The following is a 25,809-nucleotide window of genomic DNA, read 5'->3' on the forward strand; positions in this document are numbered from 1 at the left end:
TGTGCATCCCATTTGTTTCAGGCAGCCGCTGTTGAGGTACAAAACCTTCTCGTTTCTGGTAGAAGGAAAGAGGCTCTACGGTGTGCACAAGAAGGTGACAATCCTATTTTCGTGGCATTATATTTTTGGAAAATTTTGTTATGTTTTTAAAACATTTTGATGAAAATTTGAAATGTTTTTTTAATTTTAAAATTTATAGAATTGATGGCTTCTTTTGATTGAAGCTCCCACTTGGATTGAAATGAATTGGAATGGGTTTTCTACTATTACTGAGAAAATGGATTCTTTTCATTTTTTCAATGATGAAAATCTTAAATTGTTTTTCGATTTTTAATTGATGGGATGGCATGTTTTAATTGAAAGATCTTCTCAAACATGATTTTTTTTTTTACTCCTCTGATCAAAATCTGAACGGTCATGTTTCTGCAGATAGGGCATTCCTCTGTTTATTCACTTCGATGAATGTGACTAAGAAATACATATGGGAACATTACAGGTACGAATTACAAATGCAGTATGGATTGATTGGGTGGTAAGTGGGAGTGACACTGGGTTATGCACTGGATGGAAAGAATAAGCAGGTGATTGCTTGCATTGGCGACGGAAGCTTTCAGGTAAACTGGATGGATGAAGTTAAAACATGAATGGGCCACGATGTTTTTAAAAAATCATTAAGATCGAATGGTGATGATTGGTTGGACAGGTGATGGCCCAAGACGTGTCAACGACGCTGAGGTGCCAGCAGAATACCATCATCTTCCTGATAAACAATGGGGGCTACATTATTGAAGTTGAGATCCATGATGGCCCATACAATGTCATCAAGAACCAGAACTACACTGCATTGATTGTCGACATCCATAATGGCAAAGGCAAATGTTGGACAGCCAAGGTAAGTAGGAACCTTTTAGCATTCTGAAACTTGGGTGCCAGATGCACAGGTGAATTGAATTTTGAAAATTCAGTGATATCATTCTATTTGTTGCAATTCAATCCAATCTGCATTTGGGTACTCGTTAGATCTGCATTTGGATACACAGGTTAATTGAATTTTGAAAATTCAGTGATATCAATCTAGTTGTGGCTATGGATCTCCACACTGGTGTCCCATGGGTCATGTGCAAACAAGATGATGCCCCAGATCCAGTAAGAATTTCTGATTATCTTCCTTTCATGTTCTTGCCTGAAATCCTTAATTGTACTTTGTATGTGATGATTCTCCCTTTCTTAGTAGGTTTACTCAATGAGGTTCCACCGCATTGAAATGAGCCCGCTTATATCGGTGGCATTAGAAATCATGTTTGTAATCTCATCTTCAATGGCCTAGGGTCTCTTGTGCTTTATTTATTTATTTATTTCTACCTACCTTGTTTTCATCCATTCCTAACTTCCTCCACGTCCTATGTACTGATATTGTAGCACACATTGGGGAATCTTTCTCTATGGGATCTGATTGTACGTTGGACGATGAGAAAAAATAAAAAAGAAGAAAGAAATCGGAATAGATAAGAAGAGTTAAAAGGAAAGGATCTATTGCATGCACACGTGTCTTCCATGCTACCTTTTGTAAAATTACTGTCATTTTAGCTCAAGTTGGTTGCTTTGGCAGTGGTTATGTTGCTTGATTTTCACTCAGAAGACTAGAGTTTAAGCCTTCTTAAATCTGTTAGCTACTTGGTGCACATGTGCCATGTACCAAAAACTTAAACATGTGAGTCAGACTCTCATATTTAAATGCATTATATGGGCTACCTCCATCATATAACTAAGAATATGAAAGAAGAGAGTACAATTCATACCTTCAATCTCTATTTGCATCAAACCCACAACACCCCTCTTTCTGAAGTAGTTCAGTGACCTATAAACAAAAACCTGAAGTTGAGGTCATTGTACTTGTTTTCTCAACTTTCTATTTGACACTGACAGGCGCTGAAGATGAATAATTAGCAACACGGACCCAAGATCAGCTACTTCAAAAAAAAAAAAAAAAACAAAACAAAACAAAACAAAACAAAACAAAAAAACTCTGTTGGTCTGTTTTCTATAATTAACACTTTCCATCTGCTTTTGCCTTGGATACTTATTACAAGCAGTATTATCTCTGTTTGGCTGCTGCTGCTGCTACTATCAAATGGTAATCCAATTCTGCATGCACTTGAGTTCTACCTATTTTTCTATTCATGTTGTAACTTAAGATCAATTTTCACTCTGCGCCTGCAGTTCACCAATCCTCCAGATACAATCATTCATTCGTCTCAAATTGAGTGATGTGACCCATCTGTAGTGGGTCCCATGTTTTGGATGGTTTTGATTCACATATTTCTGTGGTTCGGTTCAGGTGAATGTCTTGTTATACGTACTGTGCAGAATATCAAAGATTTTTCTCTTAAAATAATATTTTTTGCTCATAAATATAATATATATTTGAAGAGCGCTGTGAATTTTGTAACTGTTTGATGAATTATTATTCCTATATGTCTGTAGAACTTACCATTGCAATTCAATTCCTTGGTACATGACAAACGCTGGCCCACTTTCAACTATTTTTTTGGCTGTTTTACATTTTTTGGGTATCATTTTCTAGGATCTTTTTCTCGTTTATTCTGGTGGTTGGAGAAACATGGCCCCAGAAGGCAAGGGTTGAATAAATGGGGTTCTGCGGCCACTCAAAATGGTGACAAGCATCTTGTATTGCATGTACTGCATGTACAAGCATCCAGATCGTCAGATTCAGGCCCATTTTGTATGAAGCATTGCCAAAAGATCAAACAGGTTGGACCACCTTAACCATCTGATCTTAATTTTGGATGTCTTAAGTCTTTCCATTTTGGATGAGACACGACTTAGCTGACTGTGGGGCCCATCTCAATGTATGCATTGTATATCTGTCATGAACCCAAAAATGAAGCAGATGCAAATGACCGCAGTTTACTGTGGTGTGGTCCACCTGAGATTTTCATCTGCTTCATTTTTCAGCTTATGCCATGAAATGAGTTGGCAAAACTGATAGTGTAGATATAGAAGGCATATATCAAGGTGGGCCCCACAGTCAGGGTAGCTTCCTCTCCCAAGCTTGAAGATTTCCTGGGTGGTGCAACCATGGGAGCCCACCAGTACGGATCCATTGACAGGGAAGCTATCTCTAAGCTTGGACATCATGTATTACCAGCACAACCCACAAGCTGAAAACAGCAGGCAGCAGCATTCTCTAGGCCTTCTCCAGCCCTTCAGGCAGCTGATTCAAGCCCAACAGCAGCACCAATACTTCCAGCCACTACAAGAAGGGATGTGCATAGGATTAACAGCTCATGACATGTACCAGACTACCTTGGAAGTGGCGCCGAAGGAAGAGATTTTCGTCCCTCTCATACGGACACAACGTCCACATCACTGCAGTGGATCATGGCGAACCTGGTAAAGCATCAGGATGTGTAGGCCAAGCTGGTGGAAGAGATCGATTGGGTTGTGAGGGATGGACGAGAAGACATTGAAGAGGAGGATTTGCAGCGGATGTCATATCTGAAGGCAGTGATCATTCTAGAAAAGAGCAAGGAATTGTTGGATTATAGAAGCCTGGAAATGAAATATTGTATTGAAATTAGAAATTGGAATTGAAATTGAAATGTGTACTAGAAAAGAAGGAAAAGATTATTATGTGTGTGAATCATTCTATTGTCTTTTTCTTCTATTTGTGTAATTATCTGGCATTTAATACAAGTAGATTACATACCCCACTCTCTCTCTCATACAATGAACAAAGGGGTTTAAAATTGTTCTTAAAATTCCGTCCTAAAATGTGACCGTTGGCAACATTAATAAGCATTTAAAACTGTTTCTAAAATTTTGTGCCTAAAATGTGACTGTTGGCACCAGAACGGTTTAAAACCGTTCCTAAAATTCTGTTTCTAAAAATTGAAACGGTGCCCAAAACGGTTCTGAACCGTTCCTATTTTTCTGCGATGCCTCATTTAGGAACGGTTTGAAACCGCTCCTGAAGTATTTAGGAACAGTTTGACGATTTTGGTGTAGTGTTGGTCAAACTCAGCCTAGCTTACAACCCTCTCACTCAGGAAGATAAAGCCACACCCCCTTCCAACCGACCACGACATAGTGGGAGACGTGGCCTAATAGTATTCGGCACTTGTGCGCTCATGTATCCACTCGGTCTAGACGTTGGAGCATATCTTGGTACTAAAAAGGTTTTAAGACTTTCACCCAAGGACATCCTATGTGCCCACAGTGCTAGAACCAAATATTTTCGGTATCCAAATCTGACCATCTACGATATGCCTGTAGAGGTCACAACCTTGATGTCTTTAGGGCATATAGTGATCATGTCACATAAATGTGAGATGCATGAATCATACCATCAAGTCATGCATCAGACAGGCACGTACCACGTGATCATGTGGGGCACTCCGTCTCCCAGGGAATCCCATAAACAACTCAGTCAAATGACATATGCTATGATCAATCATTCCCCATAACAAGCATATAGATGATGCGTATGGGTATGTATCATGATGTAATACTAAACATGTTCTCAGTGTGTTCTACTAGACTAAGTACACTAGCATGTTATCAAACATAGGAGGCAACAATCGGCCCGAATTCCTGGTGGGATCCACAGAAGGACGATGGATCTAATCCATATATCAAGGTAAGGTTCAACAGTGGATATACCAAATCTGATACCATATATTCTTCCATCTATGGTACGGGGTGATGATGTACTCCCATACAAACCATGGATAGCCTAGATGACGTACTTACATCAAGAGTGGGCCCATGGGGCGAATTGAATGGGTACATAACAAGGTGAGGTAAGGGGGTGAAACTATGTATAACAAGTGGGCTTACTCACCCTCTCTATCATACAAGAAACTGGGCTTTCCTATGGAGGCCCGGTAAGTACGCTAGGTGGGTTTCAAGGTTTGAATATCCCTACAAGGTGTGGTGGACGACATTAACATCAATGGGGGCCCAACGGTTTGGGTTAGCCCATTTAGAGAAGGATGAGTATTGCTAACATCAGTGGGGGCCCAATGATTTGGGATAGCCTGATAGGGAAGATGGGGAGTGGGCTTACAATGGGCCCTAGGGAGGTTTACAATGGTGGACATTTAACCACTATTGCCCCTAAGGTGTGGTCCATTTGGGATTGGAATCAGAATCATAACGGGGCCCTCAGCCCTCCAAATATCTAGGAAATGGATGCACAGTGGGTGCCCATTAGTCATACATAGTGGGCCTCATCCCTCACAATGGGCCTCATACAATCACAATGGGCCCCACACAATCACAAAGGGCCTCATACATGGGCCTTGCGGATCACAATGGGTTGCATACATCCCAATGGGCCTTATGCATCACAATGGGCCACGTGACTAGGAGACATACATCATGGCGGCTCATGGCGGCATGCATAAGACACATCATGGCATGCCTCATGGACTACACGCATAAACCACATACATCGTGGTGGGTCCCGATGTCTAATGGACAAAGTGGACAGTCATAAACATCACTGGTGGACCAAGCAGCTAGTCATGCTGCTAGACAGGGTACACACATTAGGTGGGTCCCACCGTCCCAACTGGACGGTGGATAGAATACATACAGCAAGATGGGTCCCACCGTCCCAGCTGGACGGTGAGGATACAACACATACATTAGGGTGGGGTCCACGTCTAGTGGACTGGATGGCGTGGATGAAACACTTAAATTATGGTGCATCCATCACCATCCCATGTTGGATGGTGCGGACAGCACATACATCATGGCAAGCCCCACCGTCCATGTCCAGGGACTGGATGGCAGGGATAAAATACTTACATCATGTGGGACCCCCACTATCCCAACCTGATGGACGGTGTGGAGTACAACACATATCATGTGGGTCCCACGTGGGTGGGTCACCCCACTACTACTACTACTACTATTATTATTATTTTAAAACAAGCTAATACTTGTGTTTGCCTTCACGCCAGGGCCTGCTGCTAGACAGCAGGCCGTCTAGTGGCCCTAGCCCATCTGGCTCAAGCCTTTCAATGATCTGGAAAGCTGGACGGAGTGGGTACTACACACATGTAGCAAGTGGGGTCCACGTTAGTGTGGCCCACCCGTCTTGAGTCAAAGCTGATATTTGTTTTTGCCTTATGCATCAGGGCCTGCTGCTGGACAGCAGACTGTCCAGTAGAAGGTGGCCCACCTGCCCCATTTCCTGGGTAAACATGGGATGGACGATGAGGATAAAACCCATGCATCACAGTGGGGTCCATGCAGGGTCCACACGGCTAAAGATCAAGCCGATATTGGTGTTTTCCCATCATCCAAATGGCCCAGCCGGACTGATAGTCCAGCAGGGTGGACAGCAAGGCCGTCCCACCTGCTGGACGGTCTGGATTGTCCCTACATGTCCAATGGGTGGTCCAGCAAACTAGGAAAAAGAGAGATAGATAGATAGGGAGAAAGAGAGACGTGCAGTTGAGAGGAGCTCTGCTACTATGAGCTCCTCTCTATCATACAATGTATACATCAAATGGGTCCCACCACATGTGGGCCCTTAAATCACAAGGATCAATGGTGGAAATCCCTTTCCCACAAACAATGCAAGGTCTAGATGACCTTCTTACAATGGAAACAAAATAAACATCATGATGGGGTCCATGGAGAATGGCCCCATCATGGAATGATTATATGCATCTTGGTGGGCCATTGGCCACACCTAGGGCCCAAAATGGGGTCCTTACCATCAACTGGTAGGCTCCACTTGTCCCATGAACAAAAGTCCTAAGATCACCCACCAATTACACTTCTTCTTGGTTCCTTGGAATGCTAAGCTCCTTGGCTTCTTCTTTGATGGAGGATGATGAAAATTGAAGGGTTGGGATGAGAGATTTGGGGTAGGCACTTTGGGTATTTTCTCTCCTTGGAATGCTTGATAGTCTCTCTCCTTGGTTGCTTGGAATGGGTAGAGAATGAGAGAGAGGATGGTTGTAAGGGAGATAGGATAAAGTGATGGGTGGAGTGATGGGTGTGAGTGACATGAGAGTTGACTTAGGGGGGTAGGTTGCTTGTCTTAGGGAGAAAGAAAGCATGGCTAGGGATGGGATGTATACTTAACTAGTGATGTGAAAGGATGGGTAGAGATTCTTTGGAATCTCTTAGAATTCACAAAGTGCGGCTTTTCCTCGAAATATACACTGGCCCACAACTCCTGGCCTGGGTATCGCATCGGTGCGCATGTCGCGCCGTTAGAACCACAGCGATGGCGCGGTCATTAGGGTACAAGTCTCGGGTTAAGTCGACTCAGATCTTCAAGATGCAACTTAGGGTCACGCACAAATGTTGCCTACAAGTCACAGGTCGCCGGAATTCGATAGGGATGATCACGGGAGTCTAAAGAATGGTACGGACTAGGATATAGGCCTTACATACAAGGCCCTTGACCAGTCGATTAGGGCCTTTGACCAGTCAAAGATCTATTATATTTTATCTCGCTTAAACGAGTCAAAGATTGTCTTAGATGAGTCGAAGACTGTCTTAGATGAGTTGATGCAACAACTTCTTTGCCTATAAATTGAAGCTTTCTCTCAATCTAAAAATACAATTCAAGTCTATCAAATCCTTTTGCAAGAGAGAGAGAAGCACTTGTTATATTCTAGCTATTGCACGGTATTTATTAAATATTTTAATAGCTTTTTGTTTAATTCCTTGATATCTTATTGTTGTCAATTTCATTTTATAAAGAGAGTAAATACTCTTCTTTTTGAGATCTTAAAGGAATTCAAATAAGTAGCCATTGGTTTGAATCTATTTAAAATCAATCTAGAACCTTGAACCTTTGTTTATATGACTGAATATTGAACGATCTACATTTAAGAGAAGTGTTTCTACGGCTACATCGACAGATACGTCCTCAAAGGTGAAGATAAGTATATAATTCTTTTGCATCTTTGTTTTATTGAGATAGCCAAAAAATCTCATTGTTGGTTTTCCTGAGATAGCCAGAAAATCTCAGTGAGGAGTTTTTTATTTGTGATAGCCTGCTAAAATCACAACTGCATCAGGTTTTAAGGTGTTCCTGTGAAAACCTTATTTATAGTGAAAGCCAATATCACGTGGATAGTATTAAGGCACCAAAGCTTGACCTAAAACCATTACCTGCTGATCTCATCGATCTGGCTTCGATGACATCGAAACTTACCTTCGATGGAATCGAACTTTGTACCCAATTATCCAGCAACAAACTTGATTTTTCTCTAAAATCTCAATGTGATCGATTGTCCTTCGATGGCATCGAACACTTATTTCGATGTCATCAAAGTATCCTTAATGTAATCGACAATTAAGTTTCAGCAGTTTTGAATTTTTGCACTTTGCAAATTCTTTTTTCTTCCTTCTTCGCTTGGTTTTATTGGATCTTAGACTCTTGAAATCTTTAATCTTGGTCTCCAAATATCCAATCTTTTCTTTAAAAATTCTTGAGCATTAACTCCATGCTTTTAGCATTCTTTTCACCTTAAGCTCTTGAAATCACCTCGTAAGATAAACTTGCATAAATATATTGATTAAATGCTTATTATGTTCATAAAACCAAAGTACAAACAGGGGAAAATATGCAATATTTGACACTCAACACACCCCCAACCAACATTTTGTTAGTCCCGAACAAAACATGCATGAAGCAATCTTTCAAATTCTCATTTTTCAAACACCTTTTAGAAAACAACCTTTCGTGGAATAAATTATGAACAAGTAAGGGTCAAATATGAAAGAGTGATAATTTGAAATCTAGAGTCGGATCTCATGGGTAAACAATTTGAAATCTATATCAATTAACCCATAAAATGATTTCAAATATCAAGTTTCTAATGTGCTCAGTGGATCTTAGCTTACTTTTCATAGAAGATAACTATTATTTCATAATGTTAGCCATGGTTATCACTTCCAGGTGAATATATTAACACAAGCAATGATTCCAAACTTATCCCCTTTTCTCTTCTTTTTCCAGCTTTGGATTTTATGTTGACGGCCCTTTTTCACATTATTTTCAATCTTTTCCTTCTTTTTCAGTGAAATATCCTTGAAATGCATGTATGTGGCCTTTTCGTCGATTTAACTATTTTCTAGCTGGTTCTTTTCATCTTTTTCATTGTTTTTGAGGTGGATAAGGATCTCCAGACTTGGTTTCTAACACTTTTTAGTGATATACATGATAAAATTAGAAATTCTAGTACTATTCACAAAAAACAAGTCAAGTGAATTGTGATTAGATTCAATTGATGTGTAAGCTTTCCTTTAATCACTTGATTGATAGAACTTAGCTAATATTTTACTCAGTTGATCAAACTCCAAAATTTTCAAAAATTCAGCTTCTATCTTATCGTAATACTCAAAATATGAATGATTACACAAAATTTCACTTCCTAAATGAGTTTTGAAATTGAAAATTCAAAATTTTCAAAGATCTTTGCTCAAGAACTAGGAAAAACCATATTTGTCTATCTAATCTCACCCCCCAACCTAAATTCTACATTGTCCTCAATGTAAAAGATGTTAAAAAAAAAAAAATCAATGCATATGAGACAATGAACATAAAAGGGAAGTAATAGGAAAATAATACCTGAAGAAGAAGAATTGAAGCTTGTCTAAAGTTCTCAACATGTAAATGGGGTTAGCATGAAAACTAAATAAACGAAAACAACCTATTCTAATCCTAAATCCTAGGAAAGTAATAAACCGAACTACACCTCCATCAGACTAGAAGGTCAATCCTGATACACAAGATCAATCAGAGGGATGGACATATCCTCTGAATTAAGTTTTTCAACAAACGGCTTTAGAAGATGTCCGTTTACTTTGAAATTATTGCCATTCATTAGATTCTCAATCTCAAAAGCCCTATGAGGATATACAATTTTAACGATGAAGGGGCCGGTCCAATGAGAGTGAAGCTTACCCGGAAAGAGATGAAATTGAGAATTGTACAAGAAGACCTTTTGACCTGATGTGAATGATTTTCAAAAAATGTTCCAGTCATGGAACACCTTCATCCTGTCCTTATAAATTCTCGAATTCTCGTAGGCATTGTTCCGGATCTCTTCGAGTTCATTGAATTGAAGTTTGCATAACGAGCTAGCATTGTCCAAGTTGAAGTTCAGTTTTTTAAATACCCAGTAGGCTTTATGTTCCAACTCCACAGGCAAATGGCAAGCCTTCCCATATACTTTTCTAAAGGGAGACATTCCAATGGGGTCTTAAAAGCTGTATGGTATGCCCATAAAGCATCAGTCAATCTGATTAACCAATCCTTACGGTCAGGATTTACTGTTTTTTTTAGAATTTGTTTGATTTCCCTGTTAGAAACTTCAGCTTGTCCATTTGTCTATAGGTGATATGGGTTGCTCACTTTGTGTGAAATGCCATATTTTCTCATCAAGTTTTCGAATGGCCTACAGGAAAAGCATGAGCCACCATTACTTATGATGGCTCTAGGTGTTCCAAACATGGAAAAATGTTTTCTTTTAAAAATTGAATGACCGTGGTGTGGTCATTGTTCTGTCATGGAATCGCTTCAACCCACTTGGTAATATAATCAACTGCTAGCAAAATGTAATTATATCCAAATGGTGGGGGGAATAGTCCCATAAAATTGATGCCCTAGAAATCCAATGCTTCAATGATCAGAATGGGATTTAGTGGCATCGTGTTTCTATGGGACAATCCTTCTAATTTTTGACAACGCTCACAAGCTTTGCAAAACTCATGAGTGTCTCTGAACATAGTGGGCCAATAAAAGCCGCACTATAGGATTTTGGTCTTGGTCTTTTTGACATAAAAGTGACCACCATAGGCCTAAGAGTGACAGAAGGAGATTATGCTCTGATATTCATTTTCTAGCACACATTCCTTACAATTTGATCTAGGCAATATTTGAATAAATATGAGTCATCCCATATAAACTTACATACCTCAGCGTAGAATTTCTTTTATCTTGCTGTAACGCCCTGGATTTTCACTGTTTTGGATTTCCAAAAATCCTTGAATTTTTTTATGTAATTAACTTATATTATCACTTACTGACCATTAGAACTCAGTGTTAGTTTATACATGGGTGGTACCAATAGAGAACTGGACAAATCTGATTAATCAACCATAGGAAGCCAACGAATCTGCCCAATCACTTAAATACCGAATTTAGCCACATGATTTGCTCACACAGAGCCTAAATCTAACCGACCTACCACTGATTAATCAAGACAATCGTAACTAAATTAAAAGATCTACTCGAAGCTGAATTAAATAAGGCCCGGATCTTGACTAATAGACCAAATCAACCCCGTTACTCTTTTAGCCTACAACCAACGGTTTAGAGTAATCATGACCAAATCTCCACTTTCACTAGTTATAAATAGGCCACACTATGAATATAGTTAATCTAAACCCTAATCATTTCCCACGAGAAATCTCAATACCTAATTCATTCCAAAAATGTCCCGATTTTTCGAACAAGCTCTAGATCGCTCGTTAGTGGGCCACTAGTTTCAAAACTATAGAATAATGCCCGTTTTACTGGGCTTGACGTCCATTGCGGGTGGCGAACCATGAGAGTGCCTAGAATGGCTCAACTTGGGCCGAAAGTTAAGTGCATGTAATGCGCGAATCCCCTGGGCCGAAATCTGAAACTTAAGTAAAATAGACATTCCGCTCTTTCGTGAAGTTGTGGCTTTCGGACCGTCAATCCACAACCAACAATGGAGTACCGATTAATGATATTTTTCTGTTCATATCCATATAGCCGCGGCCTTGATCGACCATCGGTGACCGTTAAACAGACTTCTAATCATATCCGTTGATTGACACATCCAAATGACGGGCCGATCATATCCATACGTAGATCATCATTAGGGCTAACTATCCTACGATGTATATCGACTTGTACACCCCATAATGAGCCCTAAAGGTTAGAAAAACCCTCCCATAGGGCTAGTATAGTAAAAACCTAACCATTAGGGCCATTTACACCAAATCTGGCACTATATAAGGGCTTCATTTGGGCACCCCCTCTTCCTATACGAATTTACATTTTCAAAGGAGAGAAAGAGAGAGAGGAAGAGAAAGAAGAAGAGAAAGAAGAGAGAGTAGGGTAGGGGAGGCTTTAGTGCTTCCCTTCATCGGTTTCCTCCACAAAGCCCTAGCATCGATCATTTTCCTCCATCGAATCTGCCTCATTTGCAATTGAAAGGTAAGAAACAAAACTTACTTTCCAACCTAGATTTTTTTAAAATGAATTGCATGAATCTTACCTAATTACTTCTAAATTAGTATAGGAATCTTTTTTCCTAATTTTCTAACTCAAGGAGCACCATGAGTTGGGCGAAACGTCACAAGGTGCGGACCATTATCCTTAGGTGGCGAAGTACTAATTTAACGATAAATTTAATGATTGTGGATGTCAGATTGATGTGCATAAGTAATTTAGAGAAAATCTAGGTAGGAACCTACATGCTAGGTCTACCCAAAACGCATGCGATGATAAATTGATGTTTGATTGATCTTCAATTCGTTTGGGTTTGAAATGGGTGTTGCATGTTCATTTCACATCTAATTTTTGCTTGATCTTCTCTGTAGCATGTATGATTTCCTTATTTCTTATTGAATTTTTGTATTATGAGTGATGTGTTAACCTTTGCTTCTTAGGAAATCCGGCACCACACACACACATGATTAACTTATGTTGTTAACAGTAGTTGCATTCATCTTAATATCATGAAATTTTATGCTTAATGTATTGTACGCATAATTTCATATGTACTTGAAGATGAATCCTTAGCCGCTTAGAAGTGATATTGAAAACAACCCATTATCTGGGTTGGTCAGGAACTGAGAATTGTGAGGGTGGACCCATTGGTTAGACCGCCCTGTGACCAGACTGACTGATTTGAGCAGACACAAATGGGCGACAGTAGTGGGACTACATGGGTTGCTTACACCCGATGTTGTGCGTTATGTGCTCGTTTAAACTTGGGCAGTCTAGTCCACCGACTAACCAATCATGCTTGTTAACCATATTTGCTCACGCTTGTTTGGAGCCTGAAACACCCCTCGCCCACTGACACCTACTGACAACAGCTGAAAACTGATCCACAGTCTCGTGAGCTGAGCATGGTGGAATGGGACACTGTGTCCGAGATGTTGGCCTACGTTGGAGTGATGAGCCTCCCTATAGTGACTGCGAGTGATCCCGCTTCCCAGCACTCCCCACGTGCTTACAATCAGGGGTGGGGACTCCGATGGGATCAAGGATTGTGGGGTCTTGGCCTCACATGTTAAGGGGTCCTAGCCTCCCAAATGGATGAGGGCATTGATATCGTTGGGGTGTACCAATTTTTCTAACCTACTGGATGAACGAAATTAACTCAAAACTCGGCTAATACATTATTCACGCATCGCATTAGCTAGGTTTTGGTGACTCGGCAGTTGAGGTCGCAATGAGGGAGTGTTGGTCATGCGCGATCATGAGACGAAGTCGCTCGAGGGAGTGTTGTGGGTGAGGTCATGAATCATACATAACTCATACATACGCATTAACAAAGACTAGTTAGTGATTTATGAATTTATGCTTTTCATTAAATTCATCATGGAATTGTTATTTGATGTAACTTATGGCTAATGGCACCCACTGAATTAGCTATTCACTCCCGCTATGGGACAGTGTTTTAAAACACCAACCAGAGACGTCATTAGATGCAAGTGAGGCAGAGCTCGACGAGCTGAGAGGGGTGAGCATGGATAAGGAAGAGGAGCTTCCTTACTTCTAGACTTTCAGCGGATCCTTCTAGTCTGAGTTCGGGCTACCGCGAGGTATGGGCCAAGGCTCTAGTCACTTTGGGTCATGTATGGGTAGTACTAGTTCCCTATGTAAATGATTTTGGATTTGTGTTTTAGATATTTTTATATTTAGTGGCACTTGATACTGCTTTATGACTTACTTATACTTCATACCTTGCTAAACTCTCTATTGTTTATGAGATCATCCAAATGTAATTAAAATCTGAAGACTATTAGGGCTCCCGTGGCACCTGAGAATTCGGGAGGTGAGTTCCTACACGGCCCCTAAAAACCCAGGGTGGGGGTGTTACAGATGGTATCGAAGCAATGGTTTGGATTAAATTGGTTGTAGATTATGAACTCGCCATAACGCATTTGCTGACGTAAGAAGGAGCGATCGAACTTAGCAACACTTATAGGACCCTAGGACCAAGTCATCCGACTAATCTAAACACTAAAGTCTTAGCCTAAGGTTAAGGTATAGAAAGGACTTAGGTCATAAGCAATGATCTAAATCACTTATAGTTGGGAATTCGAAGATTTGAGGCAATATGACCTAATGTTAAAGAGTCAACAGCTGAAGTAGCACGCGTTGCCCCTTGCACATCCGATAATCCGATCCGAGGTAGGACATACTCCTATTTCGGTTTTGACGGGCTGAGTCGTCTCTGCCTTAAGCTTGAGAGACTTCTGACCTACTTAGACCACCAAGTGAACGGCTACTTGATCCAAAAAGGACCACCGTCAACTCTCTCTTCCAAATCCATTATTTTTCCATGAGAAGTCCCCTCTCTAAGCTAATCTTTCAAATCTCATTTCCTCTCAGGCCCATTAACCTTTAGAATCTCCCCTCCCAACCCATCTTCTTCAAAAATCTCACCTTCCACCACTTTATTCTTCTAATATTTCGATGTACCTTCATTTTAGAACAAATCCTAAAGTTCAAGGATGAAGAACTATAATTAAATAAAAATTTACTATAAATGGTAAAAATATAAGTAAAATAGATTTTTTTACCATTAACCTGATGGAATCTTATGAAATAACTAGGTTATTTGGATAAAGTAGCTTCTCTTACTCCAAATTCATATATGGCATGTCGAATCACTCATTCTGGTTTACGAGATATGCGTGTCGAAAGATCTCAATAGCCCAGGGAGCCAGAGGCCCGCATAGCCCCTGCTCGGGGAGCCAGTTTTCGGCATGGCCCCCGTCGAAATTTCCTACAATTTTGGGTCAACTTCAAAAATTCATATCTCCTTCATTATAACTCCAATTTAGATGATTCAACGTAGATTGAAGCTTGATGAGTCCAATTTTATATAAAAATAAGAAAAAAATAAAATAAAAATTATAATATAGTTAAACTTAAAATGTTTTTCCAACTGTCCCAAAATTATGAATTTCGGATAGCTATTTCTCCTAGAATTTTAATAATTTATTTACAATTCCAAATGTTATGAAATTTTGCAGGATGGCATTAAATTTAATTATAAAACATTATAAAAATTTTAAAAGTAATTCAGTTACCAAAAGGATAAGAAACCTTATAAGAAATAGAGACATTTTGTAATCATACAAAAAAATCGTTAGTTTCAAACAAATATCACTTCTAGAATTTTAATATATTTTTTTTTCTACAACTCCAAATGAAATAAAATTTTGTGGACTAAGTTTAAACTTAATTATAAACTATTATAAAAATTTTAAAAAGTAATTCTATTACTAAATATATAAGAAACATTACAAGAAATAGAGACATTTTGAAATCATAGAAAATTCATTGGTTTTGGACAACCGTTACTTCCAGAAATTTTTTATAATTTTTCTGGAGTTTAAAATAAACTAAAATTTTATGAGATAAATGTTAACTTAATTATGTATTATCAAAAATAATTATAAAAATAATTTAGTAACTAAATGTGACAAAGATGTTATGAATAATAGATGGGTTGAAACCAAAAATTTCTGCAATCTTGAGTTGCCAATGAACCAAGTGTATTTTTTTTCATATTGGAATTTTAGTATTTTATTTATTTTTAGAAATTACTTCTAACTATGATAGAAATCATCTTGTATGATTAAATTAGATTATTTTTAGTATATTTTTCTACTTTAAATAGTTTCTAGTACGGTTGAACTACGACTCTTGAATAGGGTTGAGTTTGATTGTTTAATACTTTCTAAGTTCATATTCGATGCAGTCTTCATTAAAATATTGTAATTTTTCTTATTTTCTTATGGAATCAAGATTCATAACACATTGAGAGATGATGTTATTCCTCTTTCCATTCCCGTGGCCTTTCTAGGGTCACCATCCCTTCAAACCTCTGAAATATCCTAGAACTTTCGGTTCTTTATTCTCTCTCGAAATTAACAAAACCCAAGCATGGTTTGCTCATAACCCACTAGCCATAGGATCGAGATGATAACATAAAGATACAATCTTAGTCAATTGGAAACTATTTTAGGATAATTGTTTAACTATAGGCAGAGTGAAAGATTTATTAATCACTAATTTGGACATTAATTAAGACGACAACTCTCTTTGTACAAGACCAAAATGACAAGCTTATGAATGGAGATTTTAACTTTTTAATGATGTGTGATTTTTCCTAAACATTTAGGTTGATTGGACTACGAAATCACGAGACCATACACTTGCGAAGTATTCACGGCTTGACCAAATTCTCAATCCTGGGTGACTATCAACGGACTCACTGCTTTGACCGAGCAGAAGACCAGGGTCCATCAGGACGAAGAAGGGATATAATGAGCCTTCCACCCTGGTCAGGTAGATGATCGACGTATTGGGTTCAAGCCCACTACAACTGTGTAATGACCCGGGAAATTTTGTGCTAATCTTTCCTGTAGTTATTTTTAGGGTAATTAGCGCTATACTCGATTGCTTGTGAAATTTGCATCAATCACTTTAAATTGGATCTACATGACTCAAAACTTGTAGATTAGTTAGCGCTATGTTACTCTGAAATCTGGGATTCATTGCTAAATCCAGTTGTTCTTGAGAATTTTTGGAAGATATAGATTGAACCTGGACCGCGCGTCGAAAGTCCGATAGCGATGATCTTAGGCTGTTGCGGTCACCATGTTGGGCTTGACCATCTCCTCGAAAATCAAGTCCATGTGATGTTCTGGGTCGATTTGATTGAGTCCGGAGTGAAGAGTGTGAGAACGGTTGGAAATTTAATAAGATTTTATGAAATCTGAGTCGTGTCGCTTGCGCGATGATTTTAAGCAATCTGACCGTTGGATTCTGACCCAATTTCACCCTCTGATCAGGAAAGGTGGCCCAGGCACGTCCTTGTGCTTGTGGACCTGATCGAGATTCTGTGACCGTTGAATTCAGTGTGGTCCGCCATGGCTGATCTGAAGATCTGGTCGGTACGAAAACTCAGCTTGTCCTAGATCCATGGTCAATGAGCTTAAGTCCGACCTTTCGTGGTAATAGGCCCACCGGAAGTGCTTCGTTGGATCGAGAGAGGCCGGTTTTGGTTATACCCTAAGTATACCTTGGCCCTGGGGTTATTTTCATCAATGTTAGGCCTATTTATAGACCTTAAAACCCTAGCTCTCTTTTCCATACGAATTTTCTAACCCTACCTAAGAAAGAGAGTGGAAAAGAGAGAGAAGTTGGTGAATCATCTTAGATTCTTTCCTGTTCTTCTTCATCCTTTAACCTTCACTTTAGAATCATTATTCCGGCGATTCTGAGTTCATCTTTGGGTAAGTTAACCTAACCCTAATCTGTGTTAGAGCTTAGAATAGTCTTGGTGTTGTTATATCTCATTTCTATTCTTGCTTTAGGGTATTCTATCGCCGTTGACGAAGACATATCGTCTGAAATCAGTTCGGTGTTCTTTTTTGGATTAAGGTGCGGACTTTAATCGTATAGGTTATGGTTTTCAAGGCTTTCAATGCTAGTGAATGGTTTATTCTTGCTATGGATGAGATTTCACATGCCAAATGTTACGTTTATTTTGCGTTCCTGATATGCATGTGTTATTTTGAGATTTGTGTATTCTATGTGTATGTATAAAGTACCGTATGCGTATAAAATATGAACATGTGATTGCCATGATTATTTGTCGTGTACTTATGCTAATTATATGTGCGGCAACTCCTTGGCAAAAGGAATTGTCCAAATGTGTGTATTTCAACATACGTCATGTATGTTGTATTATGTATTCTAAGTGTTTGTAAAAATGTCTGAATGATCTAAAATGTGGTGTATCAACCTAGTATGGGCGTTGAGAAGCGATTCTCAACTCCCCCACTAGTGTGTATGATTTCCTTCATGTAAGTTACATTCCTTGTTGTTTAAGTTTAAGCATTACTTATGCTTACATTCATGTTAAGTTGATATTCTTCAAGTACTCATATGCTACATGGTTGAGGTTGTTGTTCCACTACTGTTCTACATTTAATACGAATATCTGCTGCAGTGTAATGTGTTTGGGACTATGAATAGTCCAGAAAATCGGTAATCGGCCTTAAGTTCGTGGCTGAGATTGCTTTCGCCACGAAGGACGTGATTGACAAACCTGAGTCGTATTAGAGTTGTCGGCAGTGGTTTGGCCACGTGGAGTGTTTGCACACTCTATGTCATTCAATTCAACGTATGCTCGTGCTAGTCGAGTTCGTTAAGTAGCCCGATTGTCAGATGTATGTTCACCATATATAGACGCTACTGTTTGAATCTAGGGTACCAAACTTACCAATGAAATCCTATTAACCATGGTACCTTGATCCGCTAAGACTCATGAGTCGGACATGGTGGTATGGGACACCGTGGTCGAGCTGTCGGCCTACGCTGGGGTGACGAGCCTCCCCGTAGTGACCAGTGAGCAACCAAACTCGTGAGCCGATTATGGTGGTATGGGACACTATATTCGTGCTGTCGGCCTACATTGATTGGTGACGAGCCCTTTGTAGTGACCTCGAGCATACCTGGATACCGCATTGAGGTGATGAGCCTTGGTGTGGTAACGAAGGTATGATACGCGTGCATTGATTGGTGACGAGCCCTTTGCTATGACCTACAACCATATGATCATATGAGATGTCTAGGACTGACGACCCTAGAATGGATCACTGTTTGGATGGTGATATGAGGAAGGTACCTTAGCTTCCCAATCCTGCTGTATGAAAAGGACTAATAATAACTTGGTAATCATGTTCATGCACCGCATTTGCATGTGCTTTGTAGACGTGGCGCACTTTGAGGCGATGTCATGCGTAACGTAAGATGAAGACGCTGAGGGTGTACGCGTGAGGGCACGCATCATTTTGCATACATCCTTGCATTAACAAGAGTACTTAGGACTTGCTTAATTGTTCTGCTTTATCATTACTGCTTGATTGTACTGATAACATGTTAACCTATGCTTTATTATTCCACTGAGTTGATCACTCACTCCCACGTTCTGGGGCGGTGTTAAACACCCACCAGACCCTATCTTAGATGTTGATGTTGCAGATGTTGATGCGACTTCTGAGGCAGATCGAGAGATGGATGATGATGAGGCTGCTTTCTCTTTTATGCAGTTTTCAGACGGGTTCTAGTGAGCCTTGTTCTGATGCGCAGGATGTTGGGACTTCTTTTGGGATTTAAATGATGTAATTTGATACTTGTAATTTTGATAGCTACACTTGTCATACGACCTGGTATGTGTATGTATTTCAGGGATTCGCACATGTACGCACATATATTTCTTTAAGTCTTCCGCTTGCTTTCTTCACTTATCCCTGAATTATATCTGCACTTTGGCTTAATCTATTCCATGTTTTATGCACTAATACAGTCAACATACATCCATCATTAAATATGTTGCATAAGTGATGTTTTGGAACTCGGGAGCTGAGTTATGCTCGACCCCCGAATTTCAGGGCATTACAAGTTGGTATCAAAGCATGATTTGGATTAAACCGAACCTGGGTTATGGTCACACACCGCACGCTGTCGCCACGTTAGTGTATTTGGGTGCGAGTCTATCGTAGATTGTGTGTTTATTTTCCGTAACTTCTATCGGCGAAAGTTTCCTAAAAACGATCACCGAGATCGAGTCTGTGCTCTCTCCTGATCACACACAGTGACCTAAAACCTTTCCTAGACCATCTATTAATGAGTCTAGATGGTCTATCTTCCTATTTCAACCCTTCATTTGTCAAAAAATCTCTGTTTGTATCAGATTTCTACCCGAATGGCCCGATAGGCGTCGAACCAAGCAAAGGGGCCGATCGGGGCATTTCCAGTGGGGCCCAAGGGGGGACCCACATCATTTGGAGCATGGGGGACCAGGAGGACCTCACCCAAACTACGAGGCATCGCCGGACGGTCCAGAGAGTGGTGATGCCATCGCCGGCTCGACGAGGCCTCGCCGATCAGCGGGCCGGCTCGGGCCGACGTTTGTTTGGCCTAGTGTGGCCCACCCTTCCACGATTTTCTGATTAAAACACCTTCTATACCCTACTTCCTTCACAATCCTCCCTCCCAAGCTCTCCTTTTCTTGAAATCCTTCTCAAAACTTCTCCAAATCCCTTCTAAATCTTCTTCTTCCTCCATTTTCGTGCAAACCCTATCCACCCATCTCAAAACCCTCACCCCCATTGCTGTTTATCCTTTCTTTCCTTCACATTTGGGCTCTCACATCCTCTTTTGGGCTCTTAAGTGTGTGAGAGCTTCCCATCTTTCCTATTTCTCCCTTTCTCTCATTTCTCATGGCCCTCTTTGAATTTATCACGGCCATTTTTTCCATTTCCTCCTTTCTTTCTTTAATGGGGAAGAAGAGAGCGCTCGTGGATGAAGCCGGGCCTAGCCGCCCAACCCGTGCACGGAGGCCAAGAGGTGCCGCCGCCAGCACGTCCGCCACTCGTGAATTCCAGACCAAGCGGGACCTCGACCCTCGAGCTCCCATTGGTAGAACCTTGTTGGCGGAGTTGTCGCATGGAGTCTATGAAGGTCGTAGAGTCCTTTTTGAGGCTTATGTTGATCCGCGGCTGTTTGGCGAGTTTCTGTTGTTGGAGCGCCTGGAAGGGGCTGGTTGGTGTCCCTTGTTTGAGGGCGAGTATCACGTGAATACAAGTACTGTTCGAGCTTTTTATGCCAATATTCGTGATCCTTCACTGGAGCCTCTGCAGTTCAAGATTCCTTGTGGTAGTGGTTGGGAAGCTACGGTCAATGTCGCTTTGATATCCCGACTCCTGAACGTGCCACTTGGTGAGGTGCATTCCAGTGAGAAGAATTTGAACAGTATGCGTGAGAGGGATCGTCGCACTCGATTCCTGTGTGGTCGTCTGGTTGAATGGCAGCCTAATAGGATTCTTCTGGCTACCAACATGACGGACGACTTTGGTTTGCTTCACCACATGTGTACGTTCAATGTATATCCAAGGTGGAGCAACCGTAGCGAGTGTACGCGCCTGATGGTAGATTTTCTGTATCAGGTGGGGCAGGAGCGAAGTTGTGTGTGCCGACGTACATCTTGCGCCAGATTATTCTCATTGCTCGTTCGACTAGGAGGACCAAATCACTTTCTTTTAGCCACCTCATTTGTAAGCTTGCACATGAGTTTGGCTATAGGCTTGGAGTAGAGAAGACGGTTCCTATTCTTCATCTTAACCTGACGACCCTTAAGTAGATGGAGATTGGTCCTCGTCGACAGGCCTCAGAGAGTGAGGATGAGTCAGAGAGCAATGATGAAAAGAGTTATGCTGAAGGTGGTGCTGAGATTGAGGAAGAAATAGAGCAGGACGAGGAAGAGGTAGAGGTACAGGATACAAGTGAGAGCTCTCCTCCTGTGGCACCAGAGCAGAGTGCAGATCAGACTGCCAGAGATGCCCGCATTGCTCGGCTTGAAGAAGGGCAGGCTGTTCTACGCCAGGATATTATGGATCTTCGAGGCCTTGTGAAGCATAAGTTTAAGAAGGTGACTCGAACTCTGAAGTCTATCCTGTGTTGCTTGCGGGATAAGGGTGCCCCGCCTCCATCTCCTGATTCCGATGAGTAGTTGTCGTTGTAGTCGTCCCTTGCTTTGTTTGTTGTTTTCTTTCTGTGTGTAGCCGTTGTTGGCTTTGTAGTTGGAGTTGTTTGTAGTTGTTTGTTGTTGCTTGAAGTGTTAGATGTTGTAGTTCACATGCTTTCCTAGTCATGATTCATATAATGCTGCACTACATCTATTGCGACAATTTTGATTAATGAAATGCATGTTGTTTATCTTTAAAGTTGTGCTGTGAATGCTGTGTGGATGGATTATGTGGACGTAGAATCTGACAGGTTGCATCCTCTATTGAATGTAGGGATGCCTCCTAAGGGTTCGAAGACTTCGGCCCATCTCTCCTTGGTTGAGTCGCTTGCTGGGGTTCCTCCCTTGAGCGATAGCCAGACGGATCCACAGGCGGGCCCGTCTCATGCTGGTGTTGGGTCGACACCTATGGCTCCTCCAGTCACGCCCTCAGTTCCTGAGCCGAGCCGTGCACCTTCGTCTGCTCTACCGTCTGATAGGTTTGAGCAGATGATGCTATTGATGTAGCAGCAGCAGATTCAGCAACAGCACCACCAGTAGTAGCAACAGCAGCAGTAATAAGAGTTCCTATCTTCCATGGCTGGCATCTTTGCTCAGTCAGTGGGGGCGACTCCACCTGCTTCACCTATGCCTCCATCTGGGAGCGCCAGTGCCAGCGGCACTTTTGAGGGATTCCAATGCTTACGACCTCCTACTTTTGCGGGTTCTCATAGACCCGAGGAGGCCGAGTATAAGATCGATCGCATCTCTAAGATGCTGAGACCGTTGCACTGCTCTGAGGTTGAGTAGGTTGAGCTTGCCTCCTTCATTTTGAGAAGGAGGCCAGTCTATGGTGGGACAGTGTTTTTCGCACTGTCGAGGAAGGTTTTGAGTGGTCGTGGCAGGCATTTGAGGCATGCTTCCACGAGAAGTATTTCCCGGTTACGTACCGACATGAGAAGGAGAGTGAGTTCCTTCGCCTCTGCTAGGAAGGGCTGTCGGTGACGGAGTATGAGAACCGGTTCACTGAGCTTGGTCGGTATGTGCCTTTGATTCTGGGCGATCAGCCGATGAGGATGTGGTGCTTTTCTAAGGGGATGAGACCTGAGATCCGATCGAAGATTTGCTGTGCCAGCATTTCTTCTTAGGCGGAGTTGGTGAGCATGTCCTTGCGAGCAGAGCGGGACGGGGACAGGTCGTCCCGTATGCGAGCACCGTTGGTTTCTAGGCCACGACCGGACTTTCAGGGTGCACCTTTTCTCGGCAAGAGGCCGCGAGCAGATTCTCCTCCTAGGCGTTCAGCGCTGCCCGCTTGGCATATGCGAGCTGATCTTTGCTATTCGTATTGTGGGAAGATGGGGCATTTGGACCGTTTTTGCTTTTCGCGTATGCGGGCCAGTGGATTTACTCCACCGCAGAGGATTAGCCGTCCGATGCCTCAGGTTATTTCTCCTCCACCTCTTCGTTCAACGCCAGCTCATCCATCCTTCAGACCTGTAGTACCTAGCTTCAGGCCACCTCAGCGGCCCATAGTTCCTCCGCCGAATCGTCAGCAGCAGGCTCGAGTTCATGCGCTCTCAGCCAAAGCGCCTATGTCTGACTTGGTGCCGAGATCCTTCGAGGTGACAGCGCACATTGAAGATATTCCCGTTTCTATGTTGGTGGATACAGGGTCCACTACCTCTCTTATATCATATGCGGCAGTTAGGCGTTTGGGTTTGAGAACTGTTCTTATGCAAGGAGTGACGCTTACTACCGCTATGAGGATTTCCTCTGCTTTGAGCAAGCGTTGTATGGATTGTTTGGTCGATCTTGGAAGTGGATCGATCCGTGTTGATTTCGTTATCGCACCTCTTTATCATTACGATGTTATTATGGGTATGGATTGGCTCACGAGGATGCGAGCTGAGATTGATTGTGAAGCAAGATCAGTGACGATCCATGGACCTGAGGGCGAGACAGTTACTTTCCCAGTTCAGGTCAGTTACCCTCTTCGTATTGATTTTTATACTTCTCTGTTGGAGAGTATGGCTGAATCGGCGTTAGTTAGCACGCCGGTAGTTCGGGAGTTTGAAGATGTGTTTAAGTCGATTCCTGGATTACCTCCTCCGCGTGAGATTGATTTTGCTATCGATCTCATGCCTGGTGCGGCACCCATTTCTTTACCCACCTATCGTATGCCTCCAAGTGAAATGGAGGAGTTGAGGAAGTAGATAGATGGTTTGCTGAATTTGGGTTTTATTCGGCCTAGTGTGTCTCCTTGGGGAGCACCTGTTTTGTTTGTGAAGAAGAAGGATGGTTCCTTGCGATTGTGTATTGATTATCGCAGGCTGAATTTGGTAACTGTGAAGAATAAGTACCCTTTGCCCAGGATTGATGATTTATTTGATCAATTGAAGGGGGCACGGTACTTTTCGAAGGTTGATCTGCAGTCAGGGTATCATCAGTTGCGCGTCAAGGATGAGGACGTGCAGAAGACCACTTTCAGGACTAGCTTCGGTCACTATGAGTTCCTTGTGATGTCGTTCGGTCTTACGAACGCACCGGCCATGTTCATGGATCTGATGAACAGGGTGTTTCGGCCATTCTTGTTCCGATTCGTCATTGTCTTTATTGATGACATCTTGATATATTCGGAGAGTCGGGAAGAGCACGAGGAGCACTTAAGAGCGATTTTGAATACTCTTAGGAAGAATCAGCTTTTTGCGCAGTTCAAGAAGTGTGATTTCTGAAAAGAGGAAGTCAAGTTCCTGGGACATGTGGTGTCCAAGGAAGGGATAGCTATCGATCTTACCAAGGTAGCTGCAGTGCAGGACTGGAAGCAGCCTGGTTCAGTTACTGAGGTAAGGAGTTTTCTGGGTCTTGCAGGCTATTATCGACGCTTCATTCAAGACTTTTCGAAAATTGCCAGACCGTTGTCGCAGCTGACATGGAATGATTTGAAGTTTGCTTGGAATGAGAAGGCGGAGTTAGCTTTTCAGGAGCTGAAGGACAAGTTGACGTCCGCCCCTGTGCTAGTATTGCCAGAGCAAGGGGTTAAGTATATTATATATACTGATGCCTCTCGCGTTGGTCTGGGTTGTGTCCTTATGCAGAAGGACAGGGTGATTGCTTATGCTTCGCGTCAGTTGAGGAAACACGAAGAGAATTACCCTACGCACGACCTGGAGTTAGCAGTTGTCATTTTTGCATTAAAGCTTTGGAGACATTACCTCTATGGTGACGAGTTCGAGCTCTTTTGCGACCACAAGAGCCTTAAGTATATTTTCACGCAGCGTGATTTGAATATGAGGCAGCGCCGATGGATGGAAACATTGAAGGACTTTAAGTTCGATGTTTCTTACCATCCGGGCAAGGCGAATCTTGTGGCAGATGCATTGAGTCGCAAGAAGGCTATTGAGTTTGCGGCTCCACTGATGATAGCAGAGTGGGATATGTTGGAGTTTGTGCAAGATTTTGAGCAGAAGCTTACAGTGGTTGAGCCGTATGAGGTTATCGCACACATTCGTGTACAGCCCCTTATCGATGAGAAGATTGTTGCAGCTCAGGCAGATGATGAGCTTTTGGTGAAGATGAGGAAGCGGGTTGGAACAGATGAGAACTCCGACTGGAGTATTAGTTCTGATGGGGGCTTACGATTTCGTGGCCGGTTATGTGTTCCTGACATCCCTGACTTGAGACGGGAGGTTCTCGAGTTAGCCCATAGTTCTAAGTTTGCGATGCATCCAGGTAGCACGAAAATGTATCAGGATTTGAGAAGATCTTACTGGTGGGACAATATGAAGGTCCATATTACTGAATTTGTTTCTTGTTGTCTCACGTGCCAGCAGGTCAAGGCAGAGCATCACTGACCTCCTGGGTTGTTGCAGTCCATGCCCATAGCAGAATGGAAGTGGGACTTCATCTCTATGGATTTTATTTCTAGGTTGCCGAGAACGAGGAAGGGATATGA

Source organism: Magnolia sinica, chromosome 8 (genome assembly GCF_029962835.1).
Source record: "Magnolia sinica isolate HGM2019 chromosome 8, MsV1, whole genome shotgun sequence".
NCBI classification, from domain to species: Eukaryota; Viridiplantae; Streptophyta; class Magnoliopsida; order Magnoliales; family Magnoliaceae; genus Magnolia; species Magnolia sinica.